We start from the raw sequence: 23,569 nt of genomic DNA, 5'->3' as shown, positions 1-23,569 counted from the left end.
TTACACACACACACACTCACACACACTCACACTCACACACACTCACACTCACCCACCCACCCATCCAGGCGTGTGCTCCCTCTTACACACACACACTCACACACTCACACTCACACACACTCACACTCACCCACCCACCCACCCAGGCATGTGCTCCCTCTTACACATACACACACTCACACACACTCACACACACACACTCACACTCACCCACCCACCCATCCAGGCATGTGCACCCTCTTACACACACACACACACACTCACACTCACCCACCCACCCACCCAGGCATGTGCTCCCTCTTACACACACACACACACACTCACACTCACCCACCCACCCACCCAGGCATGTGCTCCTCTTACACACACACACACACTCACACACACATACTCACACTCACCCACCCACCCATCCAGGCATGTGCTCCTTCTCTCTCTCTCTCTCTCTCTCTCTCTCTCTCTCTCACACACACACACACACATATACACACACACACAACTTTATGAGCCCCCGCTGCCTGTCAGGACTGACAACTGATCCACTGTTAGGAAAATAAAAAAAATCCGTGTCCCTCCCATTTTCAGCAAATCTTTGGGAAGCCATCCACGGGCACGGGCTTAAGCTCGTGCAGAAATGAGTAACTACCGGAGCTGCAAGAGGCGAGATGCTCACAGCACGCTGGTGCTAAGGAGCAGAGATGACAGAGGGGCTGGCACGGCTCTCGGAAGACGCCTCAGTGCCCACTCACCCAAGAAGGAGCCAGGAGCAGAGAGGCTCAACCTGGGAGACAACGTCCCGGATGCTTAGCGGGCGCTCCCTTCCTGAATGCCTGTCCCCACTCTGTATGGCCGCAGACAGAGGGCACACGCCAGACCGCAGAAGTCACACTCAGCCCAGGGACAGGCATTTAGCCTGGCAGCTAAGACTCCACGGTGGAGTAGCTGAGTACAATACGCAGCTCCGACTGCTGACTCCAGCCAGCTTGCTACGAACGCACACCCTGGGAAGCAGCACAAGATGACTCAAGTAGGAGACCTGGATGGAGTAGGACATCCAATTAACCCAGTTTGGCTCAAATTATATCGATTTTAGCAATGAAAATCCCATATCCTGGAGCTGGCTTCATGGCACAATGGGGTTAAGTCATTGGCTATGACGTCAGCATCCCATATAAGTATGGGGGCTTGAGTCCTGGCTGTTCCACTTCCAATCCAGCACCCTGCTAATGTGCCTGGGAAAGCAGCTGAATATGGCCCAAGTGCTTGGACCCCTACCATCCACAAGAGTGACCTGGATGGAGCTCCTGGCTCCTGGCTTCAGCCTGGGCCAGCCCTGGCTATTGGGCAGCCATCTGGGGAGTGAACCAGTGGATGGAAGATCTCTCTCTCTCTCTTTCCTTCTCCTGTCTCTCCCTCTCTCTGTAACTCTGCCTTTCAAATAAATAAAATAAATCTTTATTAAAGAGGAAAGAAAGTCCCACACCCTGGAACATCCCTCAGTCCCAGGGAAACTAGGTCAGCCTGGGGAGCTCTCCAACAGCAAAAGCTGAAGGTCAAGGTATTGGGCATCAGGCCCTGCTCCAACCCGCATGTGCTGAAGAGCCCCAGGGCCCCAGACCTTGTCCACGTACACACACCAGGGAAAGAGGAGACTCTACATCCTCCCCCCAGAGCCCGCCTCAGTGGGAGAGGTTTAAGGAAGAACACGCCAAGCGGTCCAGTAGCTCTCCCAGCCGTGTGGCTGTATCTCCCCCATCCTCTGCCCCCAGCCCTTCTGTTCTATTTCTTGAAGAAGAGGATATGACAAAGCAGAACACAGGCAGTGAAGTTAACTGCCTGGTTTTGGGTTCCAAAAGCTGATGCCCTGCAGGGAACTGAAATCCAGGCCCTGGCCCTGTCTTCTAGAAAGGCTCAGGTACCAGGAGGCAGCGAGAGAGCTACAGAGAGGAAAAGACAAGATATCCAGACTGGCCAGAGCACAGTCAGGCCATGCAAGCACCCCGTGCCCCCACGCAGCACACAGCTAGAGTCGTCAAAGCCAGAGTGGCCAGGGTGGCAGGGACTGGGACATCGTCATGAATAGACGGCCCAGAGCCAGAGAGCAAGGTGGAGACCCCAGAGGACACACACACACACAGACAAAAGACATCAGGGACCACCGCCCTGCTCTGCCCCCTCATAGTCCCTAAGGCAGTAGAAGCCCCTGGAACTGGGCACAGTCCCAACAGCAACAGCAACTCCAAGGGAAACTGATCAAGAGGAAGGCTCTGCCACCCTGTCACAGTGGACCTGAAACAGCTGTGAAGTTGTGGAAAATGACAGTTGCATCCTCTGCAAGTCTGAGTCTCCCCGCTGAGATGAACCTACTCCATCTCACACCCCACCGGAGAAAGGAGACAGAATCTAGGGTCTGAGGCCTGGCCTGGAGTCCTGACTCTACCACTTCAAAGCTGCGTTAGCGCTGGGAAGCCCTTCCTCACGTCATCCTGGGCTTCTCTGCTTGGTTCTCTCATGCCACCCTCCATGCAGAGGAAGGACAGCTGAAATCGTCCCCCTACAGTCTCCGACAGCTGCTAAACCCACCCTCCAACTGCGGAAGACCCAACAATGCTGCTCTGTAAGAGCCCCCTTCGCTGTCCCTGCTTGCACTTGCGCACTGTATTCCAGGATGCTCCATGGGTGCCGGTCGCCCTGACCTAAAATTTGACCAAGAGCCCCTCTCACGCCAGGGAAGCTTTATTTATTCTGGAGAGTGGCCGCAGTGCACACAGCCAGCCTCTGTGTTTGTCCCACAACTGTGGCTGTGAGCTGGGAAACATCCCCGAGTTTCCAGCCTCCCACGGCCGGCCCCTGCTGAGCTCTGCCTGGCTCAGAAGTGAGGGGACCGCTGTCCTTCAGGTTTTCTCTCTAGAGAGGTGTGTGTCAACGCTGACTGTGGCTTTCCTAAGGGAGCCATAGCATGGCACCTGCAGGGGTCGTGCACGAGATAGAAAGGGTAGCTAGGGCTTCCAGGGTCAGATAGGCTGGGGCAATTCTGGAATGAGTAAAGTCAGGGGATTTCTTCACCATGGACAGCCCAGGGCCTTCAAAGGACTCATGTGATGGTCACTAGGGCTCCCCTCAAAACAGGAAACACGGAGCCCAGTGTTTCCCAAGCTCCTGTGACCCAGACTGACGTGAGCCTGGGTTTTCCCATTCTGTTAGAAGTGTGCTGGGTTTCCCTCCTAGTGGCCATGTGAACTGCTTCTGCTCACTTTACTAGGGTAGCCCATCTGCAAAGAACCAGGTTCCCCAGGGCCTTTCCTTTCCAAGAGCACCAGCTACCCACGATGCTCTTCTGGGGGTCAGCAGACGCTCACATAAAACCAAGGCTACCTGTTGTGAGACAACGCACAAACAACTGACACCCACTGAGCTGTGTGCACCACAACATTCAGCCATGAGCCACACAGGGACTGTGCATTATAATAACCTGTACCTGGTTATTGAGCTGCTGATAGAAAGCAGCTCAAATGAGGCGGCTCAACACAATGGGAGTTAGCCTCCGGTTCCGGGGTCTAGAAGCTGAACACCAAGGTGACCTTCTGCAGGGCTCAGAGGGGAAGCCTGCTCCATGCCTCTCTCAGAACCTCTGCAGGTGGTCAGTAGTCCTCGGCACTACTTCAACCCCCGCCTCCCCGAGGCATGGCCTTCCCCACGTTCCCTCAAGGTTTTGTCGCTATAGATGTCCACCTTGGTGTCACTTTTCCTCTTCCAGCAGGAGCCCCGACACATTGGATTAAGGGCCCACTGCCCTCCAGCCTGACCTCACCTGGGCTCAGTGAGTCCCCCGTGTCCACGTCCCAATCAGACCCCATTGTGAGGCTTCAGGAAGCCCATGACTCTTAAGGGGACACAGTTCCACCCAAGGCATCATCTACAGTGTACAGAGTTTACACCCCAGGCTGGATGGAACCAGCCCAAGCTCTGGGAAGGGGCTGCAGGCGTGAGTCTTTCAAGACCTCCAGGTGATTCCAATGTGCAGCCAAGTCTGAGAACCACTGCTCTGGGGCTTTTACACCCATTATCCCATTCAGTCCTCCTAATAAACCCACAAGGTACCTACTATCCATTTCTAGACCTCACAGATGAGATGTCTCTGAGTCTTAGCATAAAACAACGTGGCTAAGGCTGCACAGGCAGGAAGGGAATGAGCCAGGATCTGGACCAAGCCACGTAGCTCCAGACTTTAAACACGGAAGCCTTTCAGACTCACGGCTGAGCCTTCCGCAGCAGCTGAGTGCTGATGTTCATAGCCGGTGCCTGCACCTCAGCGAGTGAGGGGTTAAACTGGCTTGCTTGTGGCTTCCCCTGGAAAGCAGCCCCCCTGCCAGCTTTGATGGCAGCCCCGCTCTTCCCTCCCCGTTCTCCAGCCAGCTCCTGCATCTGGCGCCACACCACTCAGGAGTGGGAAGACAAAGGTTTCTCTGAATCGCCACTTCTAGCCCGCCGACAGACAGTAGCCTTTAATAACTTCTGTGCTCAAACGGGAAAAATTCTCCTGTTTCCATAATGGGAAAAGTAACACCAGTCCAAGGACACTGACACAGCTCCGACGGATGAATGCGGGAGCCACGTGGAAGGGAACAGCGCTATCTAAAAGATCTCCCAGGACACGTGTTGGCTGTTGAGACTTGGGGTGGCTCCCTGGCCAGTTCTGGGCACTGCTCCATGGCCTAGGGGGCCACGCCAGGCCACGCCAGCCCCAGCCCGCTGCCCCTGCTGCACTTCACTGGGTCGGGCAGGTCACAAGACGTCAAAGTGGCGACACCCAGGGGATGTCATCAGACCGTAACTTTATCTCCCACTGTCCCTTTAAAAATATTCACAGAGAAACTGGGTCACTCATGCATTGCTGACAATGGGGAAAGGTCAGGAGTTTCTTAATAAAAAAGAAAACACGCAACTTCCAAACCTCTCAGCAGTTACACCCTGGATTCTGTCCCAGAGACACGCAGACAGACTGACACAAAAACACGGATGCCCACATTCATAGCGCTTCATTGGTCACAGTCCAGGACTGGAAACAGCCCAGATCTCCTTCAATAGCCCAACAGCTAAACAACCGTGGCACATCCGTATGTGGAACAGCATTCAGGAGTGAAAAGGAACACCCTACCAAGAGCGGAACCCCCAAAATTGGGCTGAGCAGGAGAAAAGCCAACCTCCAATGTTTACACAGCATCTAATTTCATGCACAGAAAATTCTTGCAAAGACAGAATCAGAGACAAGGAAAGCAGATGAGTGGCTGTCCAGGATTAAGAGTGGGGGGCAGTAGGGAGGTGGGAGGTAGTGGTTAAAGAAGGGCCACAGTGGGGTACCTTGTAGTTCTGGAAATGTTTTTGCATCTTGTCCGTTCCTATGGCCAACAACCTGGCTATGACACTGTACTATAATTTCGTAAATGTAAGAGGGGTAAAAGCACAGGGTCTTGCCGTTTGATTTCCTACAACCACATAGGAATCCACAATTATCTCAAAACAAGATAACAAGATTCGAAATTTTTTTGAACAGTATTCAGTGAAGATATTTTCTCCTTATCCTTGGATGAGCACCCTGGCAGCCTCCAAGATTTTCCTGTCTGCCTTTAGAGCCACAATATCAGGAAACACAGTCTAATCATTTGGGTGTCTGCTCTCATAATAATCAAGTCTCCAAAACCAATTTAGGAGTGAATATGGCCTCTCCTCATATAGGGTCAGTTCAGGCAGCCACCTGCCACTGCCGGGGGGAAGGTGGGGAAGCAGCTTCCCTCTCTCACTCACCTCCTCCTCCGTGCAAATGGGAGGGAGGAAGGCAGGAGAACATTCTAGAAAGTTCGCAACCGATGGTATGGTTTTGAGACGGTTCCTCTTCTCTCTCAAAGGTTCTCTGGAGCCGTCCCTGCTGGGCTTTTCAGACAGCATCTCCCAGGACAGATGTCTGTGCCATGCCTCTGGCCTAAACCCCAGCCCAGCCTGGCTTGCCTTGGGGCTTTCCACCCACCTTCTGAATCCTTTCCTTGAGCTGCATAATCAGACATCCGGTTTCAGTCACTTCCTTTGAGCATCTACTACTTGTGGTGACTTGATTCAAACCTCCAGGATACCGTCCTGTCACCAGAGCCATACTGGAGGGCTAGAGGGAAGGAAGCAGGCCGGAGCCTTTAGAAAAACGGGGAATCCCCCATGGTCAGGAGAGGAAATTAGCAGAGGTCTAAGACAGATAACTCAAGGGAGAGGAACAGAGGAAGGTGTCAAAGTACAGCAATTTAGCTCAAAGATCTTAACTATGGCATAGCTTCAAGCTAGGCCTCCACCTGCAGTGCCAGCATCCCATATGGGCACCAGTTCAAGACCTGGCTGCTCTGCTTCTGACCCAGCTCCCTGCTACTGGCCTGGGAAAGCAGCAGAAGATGGCCCAAGTACTTGAGCCCCTGCCACCCATGTGGGAAACCTGTAAGAAGCTTTGGGCTCCTGGCTTCAACCTGGCCCAGCCCCAGCCATTGTGGCCATTTGGAGAATGAACCAGCGAATGGAAGATCTCTCTATCTCTCTCTCTGTTTCTACTCCTCTCTCTGTAACTCAATCTTTCAAATGAAAAAAAAAATCTTTAGTAATACTAATAAAATCTTTTTTTTTTTTTTGACAGGCAGAGTGGATAGTGAGAGAGAGAGAGAGAGACAGAGAGAAAGGTCTTCCTTTTTGCCGTTGGTTCACCTTCCAATGGCCGCTGTGGACGGCACATCTCGCTGATCTGAAGCCAGGAGCCAGGTGCTCCTCCTGGTCTCCCATGTGGGTGCAGGGCCCAAGCACTTGGGCCATCCTCCACTGCCTTCCTGGGCCATAGCAGAGAGCTGGCCTGGAAGAGGGGCAACCAGGATAGAGTCCGGTGCCCCAACCGGGACTAGAACCTGGTGTGCCGGCGCCGCAAGGCAGAGGATTAGCCTGTTAAGCCACGGCGCCAGCCTAGTAATACTAATAAAATCTTAACTGGTTTTATTTTCACTTCTAGAATAGGACAACACTTCATTCCATAAATAGAATAAGTGTTCCAGTGAATAGAGCAGAGGAGTTCGGTATGATAAACAGAGAAAGGCTTGAAGAAAGGGGAAACAAACACACACACAAAAAGTGGATGAGTCATTTCAAAGTTACTTTCCTTATGAGGCTGGGATGGCAAGATATGTCCACAGGAAAATAACTGGCTAACACGAGGTTACTGCAGGCTGCCCCTTTCATAGAGGGTGAAGGCAGAGGGGACATCAAGCTCACGCCAACCGAAACCAGCCTGTTATGGAAATTTGACTGCTTTCCCTTTAATCCTGATTTCTCAGAAGCTTGGATGAGCGGCTTTCCTGGAACTCAGCTTGGTGATGTGGAATGTTGGCGTGAGTGACTCCATTTTGATTTGTTAGCTTGGTCTGTGGGGGCCCAGCACAGAAGCTTATTTCAAAACAGTGGCCTCCTGTACGTTAACCAAGGGAAGTCCCAAAACAAAACACAAACCAAAACAAAGCACAAGCCACTGCCGAGGCAAAAGCTGGTATCTGGAAAGTGAAAGTGGAGCTTGGAAGGAAAGTGATCAAGGTTGTATTCATCATAAGCTTTTGGGTTCTCTGACTTTTCCCACTGTGTGTGTGAATGACTGTGAGGACGACTATTTACTTTAAAAATTGCGGTCAAAAATATGTAACACCAGGCTGGTTTAATGAGTCTAGAACACGATCCAGGTCTCCCGTGTGAGTGCAGGGACCCAACTACTTGAACCATCGCCTGCTGCCTCTCAGGGTGTATGAGCAGGAAGCTGGAATCCTGCAGAGCCGGAAATCGACCTCTGATGCTCTGACACAGGACACAGACACCTTAATTGCAAGGCTGAACGTCCACTCCCAGAGTCCTTCTTGCCTGCTCCCCTTCCCTCGCACAGGCCCTGCAAGAGAAGGTAGCTGAGAAAAAGATCCCTGCTTCACAAAACTTCATTGCCTTTTGTGTCTCCACTGTGGCCCATATGCATCTGTTTCCTGTGACCGCTGTAACAAATGACCACAAACAAACTGGGGGACTTGAATCCACAGAAGCCTATTCTCTCCCAGTTCCAGAGCCAAAATCCGGGTGTCAGCAGGGTCACACTGCTCCTAAAGACCTAGGGGAGGCTCCTGCTGCCACTCCCTGCTTCCCGGAACTCCAGGCACTCCTTAGCTTGGGGCCCCATCACTCCAACTGCGCTGTGACCTCACTACTTCCTCTCTGCCTCAAAATTCCCTCTACCTCTGTCTTTTTTTTAAGATTTGTTTATTTTACTTGAAAGTCAGAGTTACACAGATAGAGGAGAGACAGAGAGAGAGAGATCTTCCATTCAATGGTTCACTCCCCAATTGGCCGCAATGGTCAGAGCTGTGCCGATCCAAAACGAGGAGCCAGGAGCTTCTTCTGGGTCTCCTACATGGGTGCAGGGGCCCAAGAACTTGGACCATCTTCTACTGCTTTCCCAGGCCATAGCAGAGAGCTGAATCGGAAGTGGAGCAGCCGGACTCAAACCGGCGCCCATATGGGATCCCAACACTGCTGGCCATGGCTTTACCACTACACCGCAGCACCGGCTCCTCTACCTCTGTCTTACAGAGATACTGGTGACGGCGTTTAGGGCCCGCGCAGGTCATCCAGGATGATCTCCCCTAGCAGGATCCTTAACTTAATCACATCTGCACAATCCATGTCTGAGGATTAGGAACGGGACACATCATTTGCAAGCCACTTTTCCGGCCACGATGCAATTCCTACATCATTCCACGCTAGGTCTGTGCTCTCCTGGAAGGAAGAATGCCCTGTCAGCATCATCACCTCCCTCCACTCCCAGCATCATCACCTCCCTCTACTCCCAGAGCCCAGGTCAGGTCTCCTCCTGCCATGGAATCAAGACCAGCTCCACCTGGAGGCAGCTGCAGGGACCCTCGGGTCCTTCATCCCATGAGGAAGCCAAGGTCGCACGGGTAAGGGCTCACCCGAGGTCCTGCAGCTCCTTAGGAACAGCTAGCTCTCCTGATTTCTGAGCTGCAGCTGCCTCACAACCCCCTGCCCATCACTCAGCCTGGCCCCCTTCTGTCTTCATCACGCCCCCAATCCTTTCTTCTGTGCGGGCATAAATAACCGTGCCTTCCAGTCTGGCCCCACAACTACCTCCCTTAAGAAGCCTGTGTTGGTTAACTGTGCCTAACTCTGGTTACTTCCTTGTTCCATGTTCCCTCGGAACTCCTGTGTTAAGCTGGGGCTGGGTTCATCTCACTTACTGGATCTCTTTGAAATGCTTCAAGTTTTGTATTCTATCTGCAAGTTTAACTACATCTTTGATATCTTTCCCCACGCTACTCAGCTCCTAACCTCCCTCTCCTCCATTTCTCTGTCCCTTCCTTCCTCCCTCCCCCACCTCTCTCTCTCTCTCTCTCTCTCTCTCTCTCTCTCTCTCTCATACACACACACACACACACGCACACACACATTGCTATTGATGCTTCTTAAATGCTGTTGACTAAAGCGTCACGTTCCAGGAGCTACAGTCAGATGCGCCTAGGCTGAGAAACGGTGACCAAACCTTTCACATCGCTCACGTAAAGAAGGCAAAGCTGTGCTGAAAATCACCGAAATGCCAAAGGCACCCAGAGCCTCTCATCTGCCTGAAAGAGCAGCTTTTCCAAAATGAACGCACAAGAACAGAGTCGTTTTTTATTTGCGGCGTTCAGAAGCTGGACTGAACAACAAAGCATCAGCCTGGAAGGCGGTCTATTGTCTTCACTGTGGAGCTTCCCGGTTCTCTCCTCAACACTCCTCACCCCCTTTAAATCCTCCACAGTCCGCTAAGGCTGGAGGACAGACATGCGGAGGCCAGAAGGTTGGCTACCCCATGGGCAAGGAGGACATCATACCCGGGAGTGGAAGGAAGACCCGCCCCCATCCAGCCTGGAGGATGGGGGAGGCGTCGCAGGAGGAGAGCAGGGCTCTTAGAGGCCTGTCCCTACTTCCCCACTGAGAGACAGCACTGGGCAAGTGAACCCCACAGTGGGAGGAAGACAGCCTCTGCTCCTCTCTAGCCTTCTAGAAACAGAACTCTCTCTGGCTGTCTCACACCACCCTAAAGCCAGGCCACTTTCACCTGTGGAGGGAGGCAGCCAGCAGGGACCGAGGGAGGCCCAGAGGTTTCCCTCTTCCAAGCCAACGCTGACGCTGGCAGCAGGGGCCCCGTCAGCACTGGCAATGGCAGCGTGTTTGACTGCAGTCCCGGGAGTCCAGAGCTCAGCCACAGGGGAAGCTCCTGGCCAGGCCCAGGTGACACCAGCCACCCTCCGGGGAGCAGCCTAGTACAAGAGACATCAACTTGAAGCCAAAGCCCTTGAATTAAGGTCTCAGGAGCTGCAGGCCCCCCCTCCCCACACACTGATGCCACTTTAAGAAGAGAAGCAGGTGGGGGGTGAAGCGATCCCAGATTCAATCGTTATCTCCCTAGAAAGACTAAGCATTCCTTGAAAGCCTGAACGATCAAATCAGATATTCACTCACAGCAAATGAGACATTCAGTTTTTTCTCCGTAGGTGCTGGGGTGCATGGGGAGTGCAGGGAGGGAGGAGAAGAAGATCTGGAATTGTACTAACACAGCTACAGACAAAACACAGACCTGACATTTTCTCTTCATAGCCAAGCTGCAGGGGGAGCTAAGGCTTATTCAAAGCCATTACAACAGCAGGTTCTTTCTAGGGAGGCCCCAGGTTAATGTGAGAACCTGCAAAAAAATACCCAGGTAACAGAGAGGACACAAATTACTCCTCTGAACTACAGGGAGGCAAGTTACCTGCAATGTGTTGCTGATTTATCATGCCGGTTGTATGCAAATTAAATCTGAAAACTCAAATTGATTTCATTTCCAGTCACTAACCATCCAGGTGGCTCGCTGCATTCATTGGAATTGACGTGGGGGTTAATAATTCTGCCCTGTGCCTTCCACCCCTTCAAAATCTAAAGGCTTGCTATTTCTGCTGATAACCTCAGAGTGGGGTGGGGGAGCGGGGGCGCAGGGAGCAGGAAGCAGGGCCCTGATGAGTCATCCAGGAGATGAATTTTACACAGCATCCTCCCCTCCCGCCTGGGATCACGTGGGCAGCCAGCAGCAGGTGCACCTGAGCGACACAGCTGCACAAGGTGGAAAGCAATGAAGCCCCATCCCACGCTCAGGGGTTTCTCTCTCCTGGGCAACTTGGTCCTCTTGACACAGGCTTTGCCCCAGACCGGAAGCCCAGACAGAACAAACGCTGGTGGAAGCTCACGCCACCCTAGGTCTCTTTGCTGTGAATCCAGGGGGAGAAAAAGGGCTGGGCACTAACTCCCAGGGCCCTGCTGACATCAGGTGCGTGGTAGACAGATGGGTGGCTGTCTTATTCAATTCCTGGGGAAAGAAACCTCAGCGCCTCACCAGCGAGCACCTGGCACACCAAGCTCCGGTTATGAGCTGTCACCCAGCTGCCCTTCTACACAGAACATATGGGGTTAACTGATTTTTCAGCTCCCCTGAGGGTGCAGGCAGAGCTGTGTTTGACAAGGAGCGTGGAGGGGAGGTTACAAAAATGATTTGTGAAAATGAGATGAGAAGTGACTCTTCTTCAGCCGCCCCGGTGCGACTGAATCTGCTTCCAAACATTCTTTTTCTGGATTCAGTAGCAAATGTTTGGCTTCCATCCCATTGTGAGACCGTAGGATCCCTGCCGCTAGCAGGGAGGAGCCTCCAAGCAGCCCGAGGTCCAAGGGTTCCTTCTATGGATCTTCAACACATTTCCAGCATGCACATTTTTCCCTTAAACCAATCCTGCAGAAGGTGGCTGGAATCGCAAATCTGTGTCCAAAGCATTCCATCAAGGAGCCTCCCGGGACAAGGTGGAAATGTCCCTTGAGCAGGTAGACGACCGGGTTGGAGTTTGTCTATCTACACCATTCTGGTGGGAAAGGATGCTTCTGAGCCTTCGAAAAAGAATGAGGCTACTTCGCTTCAGGGCGCCATGCGTCAGATCCACGGGTTCAATTTGGAGGAACTCTTTCCCCAGGCTTTGGAATCCCCCGACCCTGCTGCTTGCCTCACTGGGTACCCTGAGCAAGTTCCTCCACCTTAAAATTCACTGGCAATGAGAGGCAGAAAAGACAGGAAAAGTCCCAACTGTGCCATGTACTAGCTACCAGCTCTGAGTAAATTATCATGCTTTCCTTATCTGTTTAAAGGAAAAAATGGTATCGGGGCTAGTGTTCAGGTTATGCTGTTACTAGCAATGCCAGCATCTCATATGAAAGAGGTCGTTCAAGTCCTGGCTGCTCCAATTCCAATCCAGCTCCCTGCTACTATCCCTGGGAAAGCAGCAGAAAATGACCCAAGCACTTGGTCCCCTCCTACCCATGTGGGAGACCTGGATGGAGTTCTAGGCTTCTGGTTTCAGACTGACCCAGCCACAGCAAGTGCAGCAATCCGGGGAGCGAACCAGCAGATAGAATCTCTCTCTCCCTCTCTCTCACTGTCCCTCTCTGTAACTCTGCCTTTAAAATAAACAAATAAATGTGTTCTTTTATTTAAGGGTACTATTATGGCAGTTTCACAGGTTGTTGTGAATATTAAATGAGAAAATCATGTATGTAGGTATGTATGTGTGTGAATCCCTTGGAACATAGACTGGAACAAAGCACTCAACTCGGTGGCGATTCTATTGTTCTTGTTAAAAATTTTTAAAGCAGCTTATTAAAATAGGTTAAGCGGCATTAGCACTGAATTTTTAAGAAACAAGTACTGTAGTATAGTAGGCTAAACCTCCACCTGCAGAGCCAGCATCCCATATGGGTGCTGGTTTATATCCCGGCTGCTCCTCTTCTGATCCAGCTCTCTGCTATGGCCTGGGAAAGCAGTAGAATTTGGCCCAGGTGCTTGGGCCCCTGCACCCATGTGGGAGACCCGGAAGAAGCTCCTGGCTTCCGATCAGCCCAGGTCTGGCTGTTGCAGCCATTTGGGGAGTGAACCAGTGGATAGAAGACCTTTCTCTCTGTCTCTTCCTCTTTTTGTCTATAACTCTACCTCTCAAATAAGTAAATAAAATATTTAAAAAATAAAAAGAAGAAAAAAGAAACAAGGACTAGAAGTCTTTAATGAGAGAATTAAAATATGACATGGACAAGCACAGGTTTTATCAAGTGCTATGAGATACAAAGAGGTGTTTTTATCTGAGAGAGACTAGGAGGCTGCAAGGAGGAGGTGGCGTTGGACTGAAGCTTGTGTCCAGGATCAGAGACACTGAGGTCATTTAGACCCAGGAAGACTTCAGGCAAAGACCTGGAGCTGGAATTGTATGTAGCGTGTGTGGGGAATAAAAACAAAACAAAAAAAAAAAAGTAGGCCGGCGCCACGGCTAATCCTCCACCTGCGGCGCCAGCACCCCAGGTTCTAGTCCCGGTTGGGGCGCCAATTCTGTCCCGGCTGCTCCTCTTCCAGTCCAGGTCTCTGCTATGGCCCAGGAAGGCAGTAGAGGATGGCCCAAGTGCTTGACCCCTGCACCTGCATGGGAGACCAGGAGGAAGCACCTGGCTCCTGGCTTTGGATCGGCGCAGCACGCCAGCCGTAGTGGCCATTTGGGGGGTGAACCAACGGAAGGAGGACCTTTCTCTCTGTCTCTCTCTCTCTCACTGTCTAACTCTGCCTGTGAAAAATAAAAATAAAAATAAATTTTAAAAAAAGTAATACGATTAGAACCCAAGGCACAGGAGTAGCAACTCTGAGGAGGAATCGTTGCTGGAAGAGACCTTAAAAAGGCAAAAACAGATTGGCATCAAACTGTAGTAGGCTTTGCCAGCCGTGCTACTCATGTGGGCTTCACCCTTGGGACAGTGCTGTTCAAAGTGCAGCCCACAAGTTGTCTACACTGGAATAAATTAGAGTGTTTGTTAGAACGGCAGGTGCCTGGCTCCCCTCCAACTCCCTGAAGCACTTCTGGAAGCACAACTTCCAGGGATGCACTTGTTCCGCCAGCTCCCCCAGCGACTGTGATGCACACTCTGAAGTTTGCAAACCTCTGCTAAGAGACCATGGGGATCTTTCAAAGCGTTGAAGGCAGTAGAAGGTTCTAGTCAACAGGAGAAACTCAAGATGCCTAGAGGCAGGATGGGGAACTGAGCTACGGCAGAGGCCCTTGGAGCCAAAGGCCAACACGGGACACATTTTGATATGGTGTGAATAGGCAGGCAGCTAGTCAGGCCTAAGTGAGCCAGAACTCTTGCCAGTGCTGCCACGTAATGTGACCTCTTTACCTGTCTGAAAAACGCCCACCTTCCCATGATGCATCTGTGTCTCATCTGGAACCAGGAAGGAGGAGACGCCATGATAACCACATGGATATTAAACTCCATGTGGAGCTGCCATAAAAATCCCGGATGGCTTCATGCATGTTGAAACCCCACTGCGTTTGTCTATTCAATTAAGCCACCATCCTCTTCCTCACAAAGGAGGCTGAGGAGGTGGCAGAGCCCCTTTGGTCTCTTACCACAGTTGGGGGTACTATTTAGGGTCTCTCTCTCTCTCTCTCACCAACCCTCTGGTCCACTCATGACAGGTGTTTCTCCACCTGGGGCAGCCCTCACTCATGTCTGAATGTCTGTTCACACTCTCACCTTTACATAAACCCTGTTCTCACTGTGCACCATATATATGCCTCTGCTTATCTCTCTGACAGGCAAGAACCTGGACTGAAAATCAGAGCACCAGGCCCACAGCAGTCCCACTTAGAAGGAGGTAACAGACCAAGGTCACAAAAACGGGGCCCAAATACCCAGGGTATGGAGGTGAAGGAAGGGTTGTGGCCATTTCTAGTCCTTTCTCGAGGGGCTGAGAGTGAATAAGCACAGTTAGACATTAAACAGGGGTAAGTAATTCATGAACAGATTTGTAAGGGTAGCTAGCAAGTTGGTTGGAACTGTTGCTTTCTGGGACACTACATGCAGGCGGGTGACAGACTACCTTCTTTTGAGAGGTAGGGGCTACTCCCCGCTCCCTTTATTTGACTTATGGAGAATCTGTTAGGATACCCACCCACCCAGCCATACCACACAAAGGAAAATCAATGTGCCCCACACCTTGTGATCTAGAAAAACAGTGACAGATCATGGCCCTAAGGCAGGAAGAGCCTGCTTTACTCAATAAGGTAGTAAGCTCCAGCAACAGTGGGCCATCTCTTTGGGGAACACTGCGAAGAAAAACAGTGTTCTCAAGGTGGAGCAGACCAGAGCTAAAGAGGCAGGAAAGAGGAGGCATGGAAGCAAGCAGCCCTCTTCCGCTTCCCCCTCCATTCTTCTAGACTCTTCCTGACCGCGTTTTCCAGCCACCCAGCTATGTGCATGTATTGCATTAGAATATGAATGAGAAGCCCTTCGGGAGAATTTTATGCTGTCATGGCAACAATCACTATGGCAACTGTTAATTAATTGGATGCTGATGAAGTGGAGGAAGAAAAAAAGCCAACCAGAACGGATACAACTCTAGAGGAAGTCATGGTGCGTAGTAATTATATGAATTTCATTCAGCAAAGGCATGCAGCAGGTCAGAAATGCAAATACTCCCCTCCTCCCCCACAGCCACCACCTACTCAGAGAGGCCTGCTCTGAGATCAGAGGAATGTGAATGAGTGGCTCAAGGCCCTGTAGATTCAAAGCCACACAGGGCTGGCCCCTCTGCAGCAGATTATCTAGGGAGACACAACCTCAGTGTCACGTAGGGCGATGGCTGCTTCTACTAGGAGTGGCCATGATCAACCCTGATCCATAACAATCATTGCCTTCGTGCTCCTGGTATAGCAAATGGTATCAGCCAGGCAGGAAAATAGCGTGTGGCCCCTGGGGAGCTGTTCAGATACCAAGTGTCTTCTGATCAAAGGCAGAGGAAGCGTGGTTTGTCACCACCGTCTGGAGATGACACCGTGGCTCCTACACACACAGATGGCTCACGGTGCACGAGTCTGGGGGTGGGAGAGGAGAATCCAATTGGGACACGCGTCAACTTTCTGTTAAGACAGCCAGGTGCAGAAGGGAAGTGCGGCCTTTGCTGAGACATCCTACAGCTAGCATCCGCCCACGGTCACCTCCCCTTAACTCCTTTCCCTCAGTTATCCAAATTACACCCAGAGCCCAAGGGACTGGATTTCTTGGATGTGTGTTCTTGCAATTCCCATTCCACTTGCCGGCTGAGATGAAAGCAGAGGCAGTAGTTAGGGAAGGCTTAGCATAGTTCCAAAGCCCTTGCGTGGCACCCCTTCTACCTGGTTCAATAAACCATGGCAAAAAAAAAAAAGAAAGGACAGTGACACACATATGTGCAGACAAGCGGAGGCCCCTGATTCTGAGCTGTGCTGGGCTTTCTACCCTTGTGACCATGACATACAAGTTTCATAAATAAAAGTGTTTGAAGATGGGATTCGGAGAGCAATTCCTAAAGCTGCAACTTCAGCCACAACTGGGGCAGCTCCGCCTCATAAACTCACAATCTGAAAGACCCTGTTTATATTAACAGCATTATCAGGGGCCGGCGCCGTGGCTCACTTGGTTAATCCTCCACCTGCGGCACCGGCATCCCATATGGGCACCGGGTTCTAGTCCCGGTTGCTCCTCTTCCACTCCAGCTCTCTGCTGTGGCCCGAGAAGGCAGTGGAGGACGGCCCAAGAGCTTGGGCCCTGCACCTGCATGGGAGACCAGGAGGAAGCACCTGGCTCCTGGCTTTGGATTGGTACAGCGCCGGCCGTAGCAGCCATTTGGGGAGTGAATAAATGGAAGGAAGACCTTTCTCTCTGTCTCTCCCTCTCACTGTCTACCTCTATCTGTCAAATAAAAAAAAATTATCAAACAGCATTATCATTGTTATCCAAAGTACCTTAGCACATAAAGGCAACCAGGCAAGGTGACACCCAAACATATGCCTTAGCCTTACCCCTACCTTCAAAATCTGAGACCAAAATAACCTGGTTAATAAATGCTTTTCTGCTCCTAAAAATGTTTCCGAGAAAGAACAAAAAACCCACCTAATCTTCACCCTGCGCTTGGGAAGGATTAGGGAGAAATTCCAAGCCCCTGAAGTGTATTCGCATTCCCCTTCTCATCCTCAGCACCCCATCACACTGCACACAAAAGCTGATGTTTGCAATATGAACCTGGAACAAAGTACACATCTGGTCAACCAAACAAGGAGGCGCTGTTTTTCATCCATACAGCCAGCCCAAAAGGGTCCATATTTCCCTGCTTGTTTCCAGATAGCCAATTACTGTTTGTGCTGATAGAACTGAGGACAGAGCAGAGGAAAGGAAAAAGAAGAAAGACACACATGCAACCATAATAATCCTTGCCATCTGGCCTGACTTTTCTGTCTTCCTGACAAATACCCAAAGCACCCAGGAGAAGGATCGCGGAAGGCAGTGATAATAGGCAGAATACACATCATTGGTTGCTTAAATGATTGACTGACAAAGTCCATTCAGTCTGTGATAAAGGAAACCATAAATGCCTCCCTTGACCTCTGAAATATTTGAAATTACTAAGCGATTACCTCATTCTTGTTGGAGAGATCATTAAGGGCGCACCATTCAATTTGCAGAATGTCAGGGTTTGTACGAGGTAATAAAATCTCCAGGAGATTCAGGAAGGGGGTTGGGTTGGAATGCAAGAGAACCTAGCTGCAGGCATCCCTGCTCTGCTGGCCTGGAAGCCATCTCGCAAAATATTCAGAACCAAATGGCCATGCACTTGGCCTTCTCAGGGAAGGTTTCCTCTCCCTTAAAACTGAAGCCATTTTTACCACAAGCATTCAAAAGAGGCTGCCCCCATAGCACCTTCCCTGTTGTTATTGTCACTGTGATTCATTCAAACACACCATTTCTGCATGTCAGAAGGTGGCAGAGTGGCCCACTCATGTGTCATGATGCACTGCACGGCTTCAGTGTCCCACCAGTGTATTGCCACTGCAGGTCAGTACACTTACGACACAGCAGGGGAAAAACGGATTTCTCAGGGTCCTTACTGTGGCATAGCAGGTAAAGCCAACACCTGAGACGCCAGCATCCCATATGAGTGCCAGTGCATGTCCCAGCTGCTCCACTTGCAATCTAGCTCCTTGCTGATGGCTTGGGGAAAGCAGAGTAAGAGGGCCCACGCAGAGGAAAATGGCCCCTGTACCCATGTGGGAGACTCTGGCCTGGCCCAGCCCTAGCCGTTGCAGCCATCTGGGAAGCAAACCAGTGGATAGAAGCTCTTTCTCTGTCTCTCCTTCTCTCTCTGTAACTCTTTCAAATAAATGAATAAATCTTATTAAATAAAAATTGATTTCTTTCACTTCCTCCTGCTCAAGTGAAGATATCAAGAGATATTACGAAGAGAAAAAAATGCAAGTAGATCAGTTCCCTTTTGTTTTGGATTTTTTTTCATTTTAGGACTACTTTATATCACAGTATGGTTAAAAAAAAAATCAGAGTCCTATTGCACAAAAAAATGTAACTTGCCAAAGAAATATATATACAAAACCTCCACTTGCAATGGGTTTAGCTACCACTTGCAATGTCAGCACCTCATATAGGAGCACCAGTTCAAGTCCCAGCTGCTCTGCTTCCAATCCAGCTTCCTGCTAATGTTCCTGGAAAAGTAGCAAAAGATGGCCTAAGTTCATGTGCCTCTGAAACCCACATGAGAGACCCAGATGGAGTTCCTGGCTCCTTGCTTTTGGCTGGTGAAGACCTGGCTGTTGTAACCATTTAGAGTGAACCAGCATGGATAAAAGTGTGTGTGCTTATGTGTGTGTGTGTACACGTGCACCCATCTACACCACTTCATTTTGTTTAAAGGCCCAGGTTCAAATTCTGGCCCCATCACTCCCTCCATTTCATACAAGATATTTAATCTAGGTAAGCCTGGTTTGAGTACCTCTAAAATAGGTATACAGGTGGTCAGCCAAATGCTGCTGCTACAGGGACATGCTTGGCCCCCCACCCAGGAGACAGCGTCTTGAGACATCGCCCCATGACAGCAGAGAGTACTTCGTCACCCCATGTCAGCAGGAAGTAGCTCTAAAGACAAATCATCATCCTCCTACTCATCTTAGACTTTTAGGGCTAATGTAATCCCATACAATTCTCACTTTATAGAAAAAAAAAGGAGGGATGTTAGTAAAATGGTGCAGTCTTATCTATGGCGCGATCTATACCCTGGACACCATCCTAGGCTCTAGCCCCCACCACCACTGGTGGAAGCCAGGTGACCACATGGACCAACCACCGGTGTCAACTCCACCTCCATTCTAATGGGATTCACTGCTCCTACTTCCTTACCCACCACCCCCCCACCCCGGGCAAAGTTTTAAGAGGACTTGTTCCTGAACACGTGGCTCTCTTTCCCTCCATCTCCTGATCTCTCTCCCTCTCTCTCTCCCTCTCTCTCTCTCTCTTACGCTCTCCTTCTCCCTCTTTTCCTTCTTTGCCTTTTCCCTCCAGTCTGTTGGGTTTCCCCAATAAACCCTTCCCCTTAAAAAAATAAAAATAAATAAATAAATAAAATAGGTATAATACTTAGGCTTATTTTGTGGTGTCTAGAGACTCAAATGAGATCATGGATGCATGCATAAATGTATACACACATACATGTATACACACACTCATGCATGTGTCTATCCATGCACATTCATATAATGATCTACGTACGTACACACACACACACACAGATGGGAAAGTACACTCTGCAAACGCTGGTGCCCAGCTCTGCAGCAGGGCAGAGACAAGGGACAGGCCCTGACTTCCAGGAGCGTGCTGCTCAGCTCGAGCGTTCTCTCGCCTGCCACTCTGCACACTTGGACACCGTTCTCAGAAGTCACACAGCTTCTTCCTGTGCTGCTCGACAGCAAGATTCTGGATCAGCTCTGGAGAATTCTTGAGGACAAGACTCTTTGGAGTTTAGCCTCTTCTTTCTCTGCATCTCACATGGTCCAGCATTCAGTTATGCCTCATTCCTTTACCCCATGGCTCCTTTAGACCTTTCTTTTTTTACCCACAGTTAGAACAGTGCCCACCTCTAGAAATCCTGCTTCCCAGTTCCACCATCTTTGTTTTTTTTTTTTTTAAGATTTATTCATTTATTTGAAAGTCAGAGTTACACACAGAGAGGAGAGGCAGAGAGAGAGAGAGGACTTCCATCTGCTGGTTCACTCTCCAATTGGCCGCAACGACCAGAGCTGAGCCAATCTGAAGCCAGGAGCCAGGAGCCAGGAGCCAGGAGCTTCTTCCAGGTCTCCCATGCAGATGCAGGGGCCCAAGGACTTGGGCCATCTTCTACTGCTTGCCCAGGCCATAACAGAGAGCTGGATCTGAAATGGTGCAGCCAGGACTCAAACCAGCACCCATATGGGATGCCAGGATTGCAGGCGGAGCCTTTACCCGCTATGCCACAGTGCCAGCCCCTCCACCATCTTTGACCTGAAGGTCTTCATGGAATGTAGTAACACAAGTAGACTGGACCTGAGAGAGTAAGGAAGCCAATATGAATGGCTCTGAGCAGATAATAGTAGGTCAAGGGTGTAGCTGTGAGGATGGGTGAGTGGGTGACTCTCACTGAGCTCAGCAAGTCCAGGAAGTTTGCAGTCAGCTGGGTCATTCTCTTAGACATGGTGGCTGGCAGGGTGATGGCTGCAGCATGACAGGACAGCAAGACCAGGAGAAGGGAGTGGAAGTGCTTAGTAGAGTTAGGGGCATCTCATTTTGCAAATCAACTAGCCTCTTTCTCCACCAAAAAACTGATTCCATCCCCAGAGAGCTCCTTCAACACACACCTATGTGCATATCATTCACATGCTGGTACTTTAATGCTCACTTTTTATTTAACTTAAAATCTCTTCTCACCTGGGAACATGTCCCAAAAGTTAATTTCAGTCTTGCCAACATTTCTAGACTCCACCTTTTTTTTTTTTTTAATTTGAAAGAGTTACAGAGAGAGGTAGAGACAGAGAGGGAGGTCTTCCATCCGCTGGTTCCCTCCCCAAATGGCAGCAATGGCTGGAGCTGTGCTGATCCAAAGCCAGGAGCCAGGAGCTTCCTCCAGGTCTCCCACATGGGCACAGAGGCCCAAGGACCTGAGCCATCCTCCACTGCTTTCCCAGGCCACAGCAGAGAGCTGGATCGGAAGTGGAGCAGCCAGGACTAGAACCGGCACCCATATGAGATGCCAGCACCTCAGGCCAGGGTCTTAACCCACTGTGCCACAGCGTCAGCCCCTAGATTCCATCTTTTGATACTACTCCTTTTACCGAAGACCTCTTTCGACCTCAAGTTCCCCTGGTGCTACCCATCTCTCCCGTCTTGAACAGCCAACCTTCTCAAATACTAACCTGCCCTGTCTGTCTCTATTTCTTCTCTCCCTGGTCACTCTCCATTCAACCCATTACAATGGAGTGTAGGTACATTTCTTATTGGTTATATATATCCACCCGGGAATGAACTCTATGTGAGTCTGAATTCAGCATTTTTTCAACTTTAGCATATAGTGCCAATGGTTTCCAAATTACCAACGTGTATGCCCATGAGTGTATGTGATTGTACTAGCTGCTCTACATCCTCACTTGTAATAGTATATATATTTGTACATTGGCTACAGCTGACAATTCTAACGTTAATGGAGTCCATGTTTTCTCTTTATTCATTCCTTGTAAAGTCCTGCTTAGAAAGGGAGGGAAAACGATCTCAGGGCCTATGCTGTGGCACAGCAGGTTAGGCTGTCATCTGCAACACCCGTATCACATACCAGAGTGCAGGTTCCTGTCCCAGCTACTCTGCTTCTGACCCAGCTCCCTGCTCATGTGCCCAGGAAAGCAGTGGAAGATGGCCCAACTACTTGGGCTCCTGCTACCCATGTGGGAGACCAGGATGGAGTTCCTGGCGCCTTCTATTCAGCCAAAACTGGCTATTGTGGCCATTTGTAAAAAGAACCAGCAGATGGAAGACATTCTCTTTCTCTTTCCCCACTCCCACCCCCACCCCACCACTCTGCCTTCCCAATAAATAAATAAATAAATAAATAAATAAATAAATAGATCTTTAAGGGAAAAAAAACTTGCCTACACCAAGGTCATGAAGTGGTTACCTACATTCTGAAAGCTTTATTTACCTTCCACAATTAGATCTCAAGTGCATCTGGATTCGATTTGTGTGTACATGTAAGGTAGGATATTATTTGATTTTGAGTCCCTAGGCTCCAATACAGCACCTGGAATTTGGTTAATCCTTAATCATTTTGTCAGAATTAATTGACGAGATAGCATTTGGGAGCCATGGTAGGGAAAAGCTAAACTTGTACCAGGGCTCTGTGGCCACACAAATCTTCCCTGAGGATGTCATACAGCCTGGGTTTCTGTACCTCTGATGGTTGTCCACCTGCTACACAGCCAGCTTCTAACAGTCCTTCATCCAACCCTTCATCTTTAACCAGAAGCCAAAACCTCTGCATTTTTTTTACCACTATACAATGTCATCTTGGGAAAAATATAGCCACTTCACATTCCAATATATATTTCTTGAACTAAAAAGATACCAAAAATCCAAAAGCATATTCAATCATAGAAGCAGACCACATGGAAAGTAGATATGTTACTTCAAACTTTTTCTAAATAAGTCGTTTTTATCAAAACAGAGATGATAAAGTGCCATGAATAGAAAGCCAACTGTTTCTCATTTCCTAGAGGCCCCTTTTAAGAAATTTCAAAAAAAGATGTGATTGTGTCCCAAATTGGAAACGAAACTCACCAGGCACTGTGGTTTGAGCCTGCTGGTATATTAACACGATGCACTGTAGTCTCTAAAACTGAAAAATGTTGAAGCATAATACGTACAAGGTGACAAGATGAAAAGGATGTGATAAAATCTTAGTCTTGTTCCAAAAGGGAGCAGAGAACCACGTTTGGGCCTGATGAAAAAAAATGCAATGGCCAGATCAATCACAGCAGAGAAAATTATTTTTTCAATAGCAAGAGAGATTTCTGGGAAAAAAAGAGTTGGTCTAAAATGATAGCCTGAGAAATAAAAGAAAGAGCAACACTAAATGCAAAGTTTAAGAAGAGTCTACCTTGGGGCCGGTGCCGTGGCGTAGCAGGTAAAGCCGCCGCCTGCAGCACCAGCATCCCATATGGGTGCTGGTTTGAGTCCCAGCTGCTCCACTTCTGATCCAGCTCTCTGCTGTGGCCTGGGGAAGCAGTGAAAGATGGCTCAAGTGCTTGGGCCCTTCACTCACATGGGAGACCCAAAGGAAGCTCCTGGCTCCTGGATCCTGGCTTCAGATCAGCTCAGCTCTGGCCATTGCGGCCAGGGAATAGAAGACCTCTCTCTCTTTCTCTCTCTCTCTTTCTCTCTGTCTCTCTGTCTCTCTCTCTCTGCCTTTCCTTCTCTCTGTGTGTAACTCTGACTTTCAAATAAATAAATAAATCTTTAAAAAAAAAGAAGAGTCTGCCCTTAGCATTGCATCTGGCATCTG

This window comes from Lepus europaeus, chromosome 16 (genome assembly GCF_033115175.1).
Source record: "Lepus europaeus isolate LE1 chromosome 16, mLepTim1.pri, whole genome shotgun sequence".
Classification (NCBI taxonomy): Eukaryota; Metazoa; Chordata; class Mammalia; order Lagomorpha; family Leporidae; genus Lepus; species Lepus europaeus.
The sequence above is the reverse complement of the archived record's forward strand: the minus strand, read 5'-3'. Positions refer to the sequence as shown.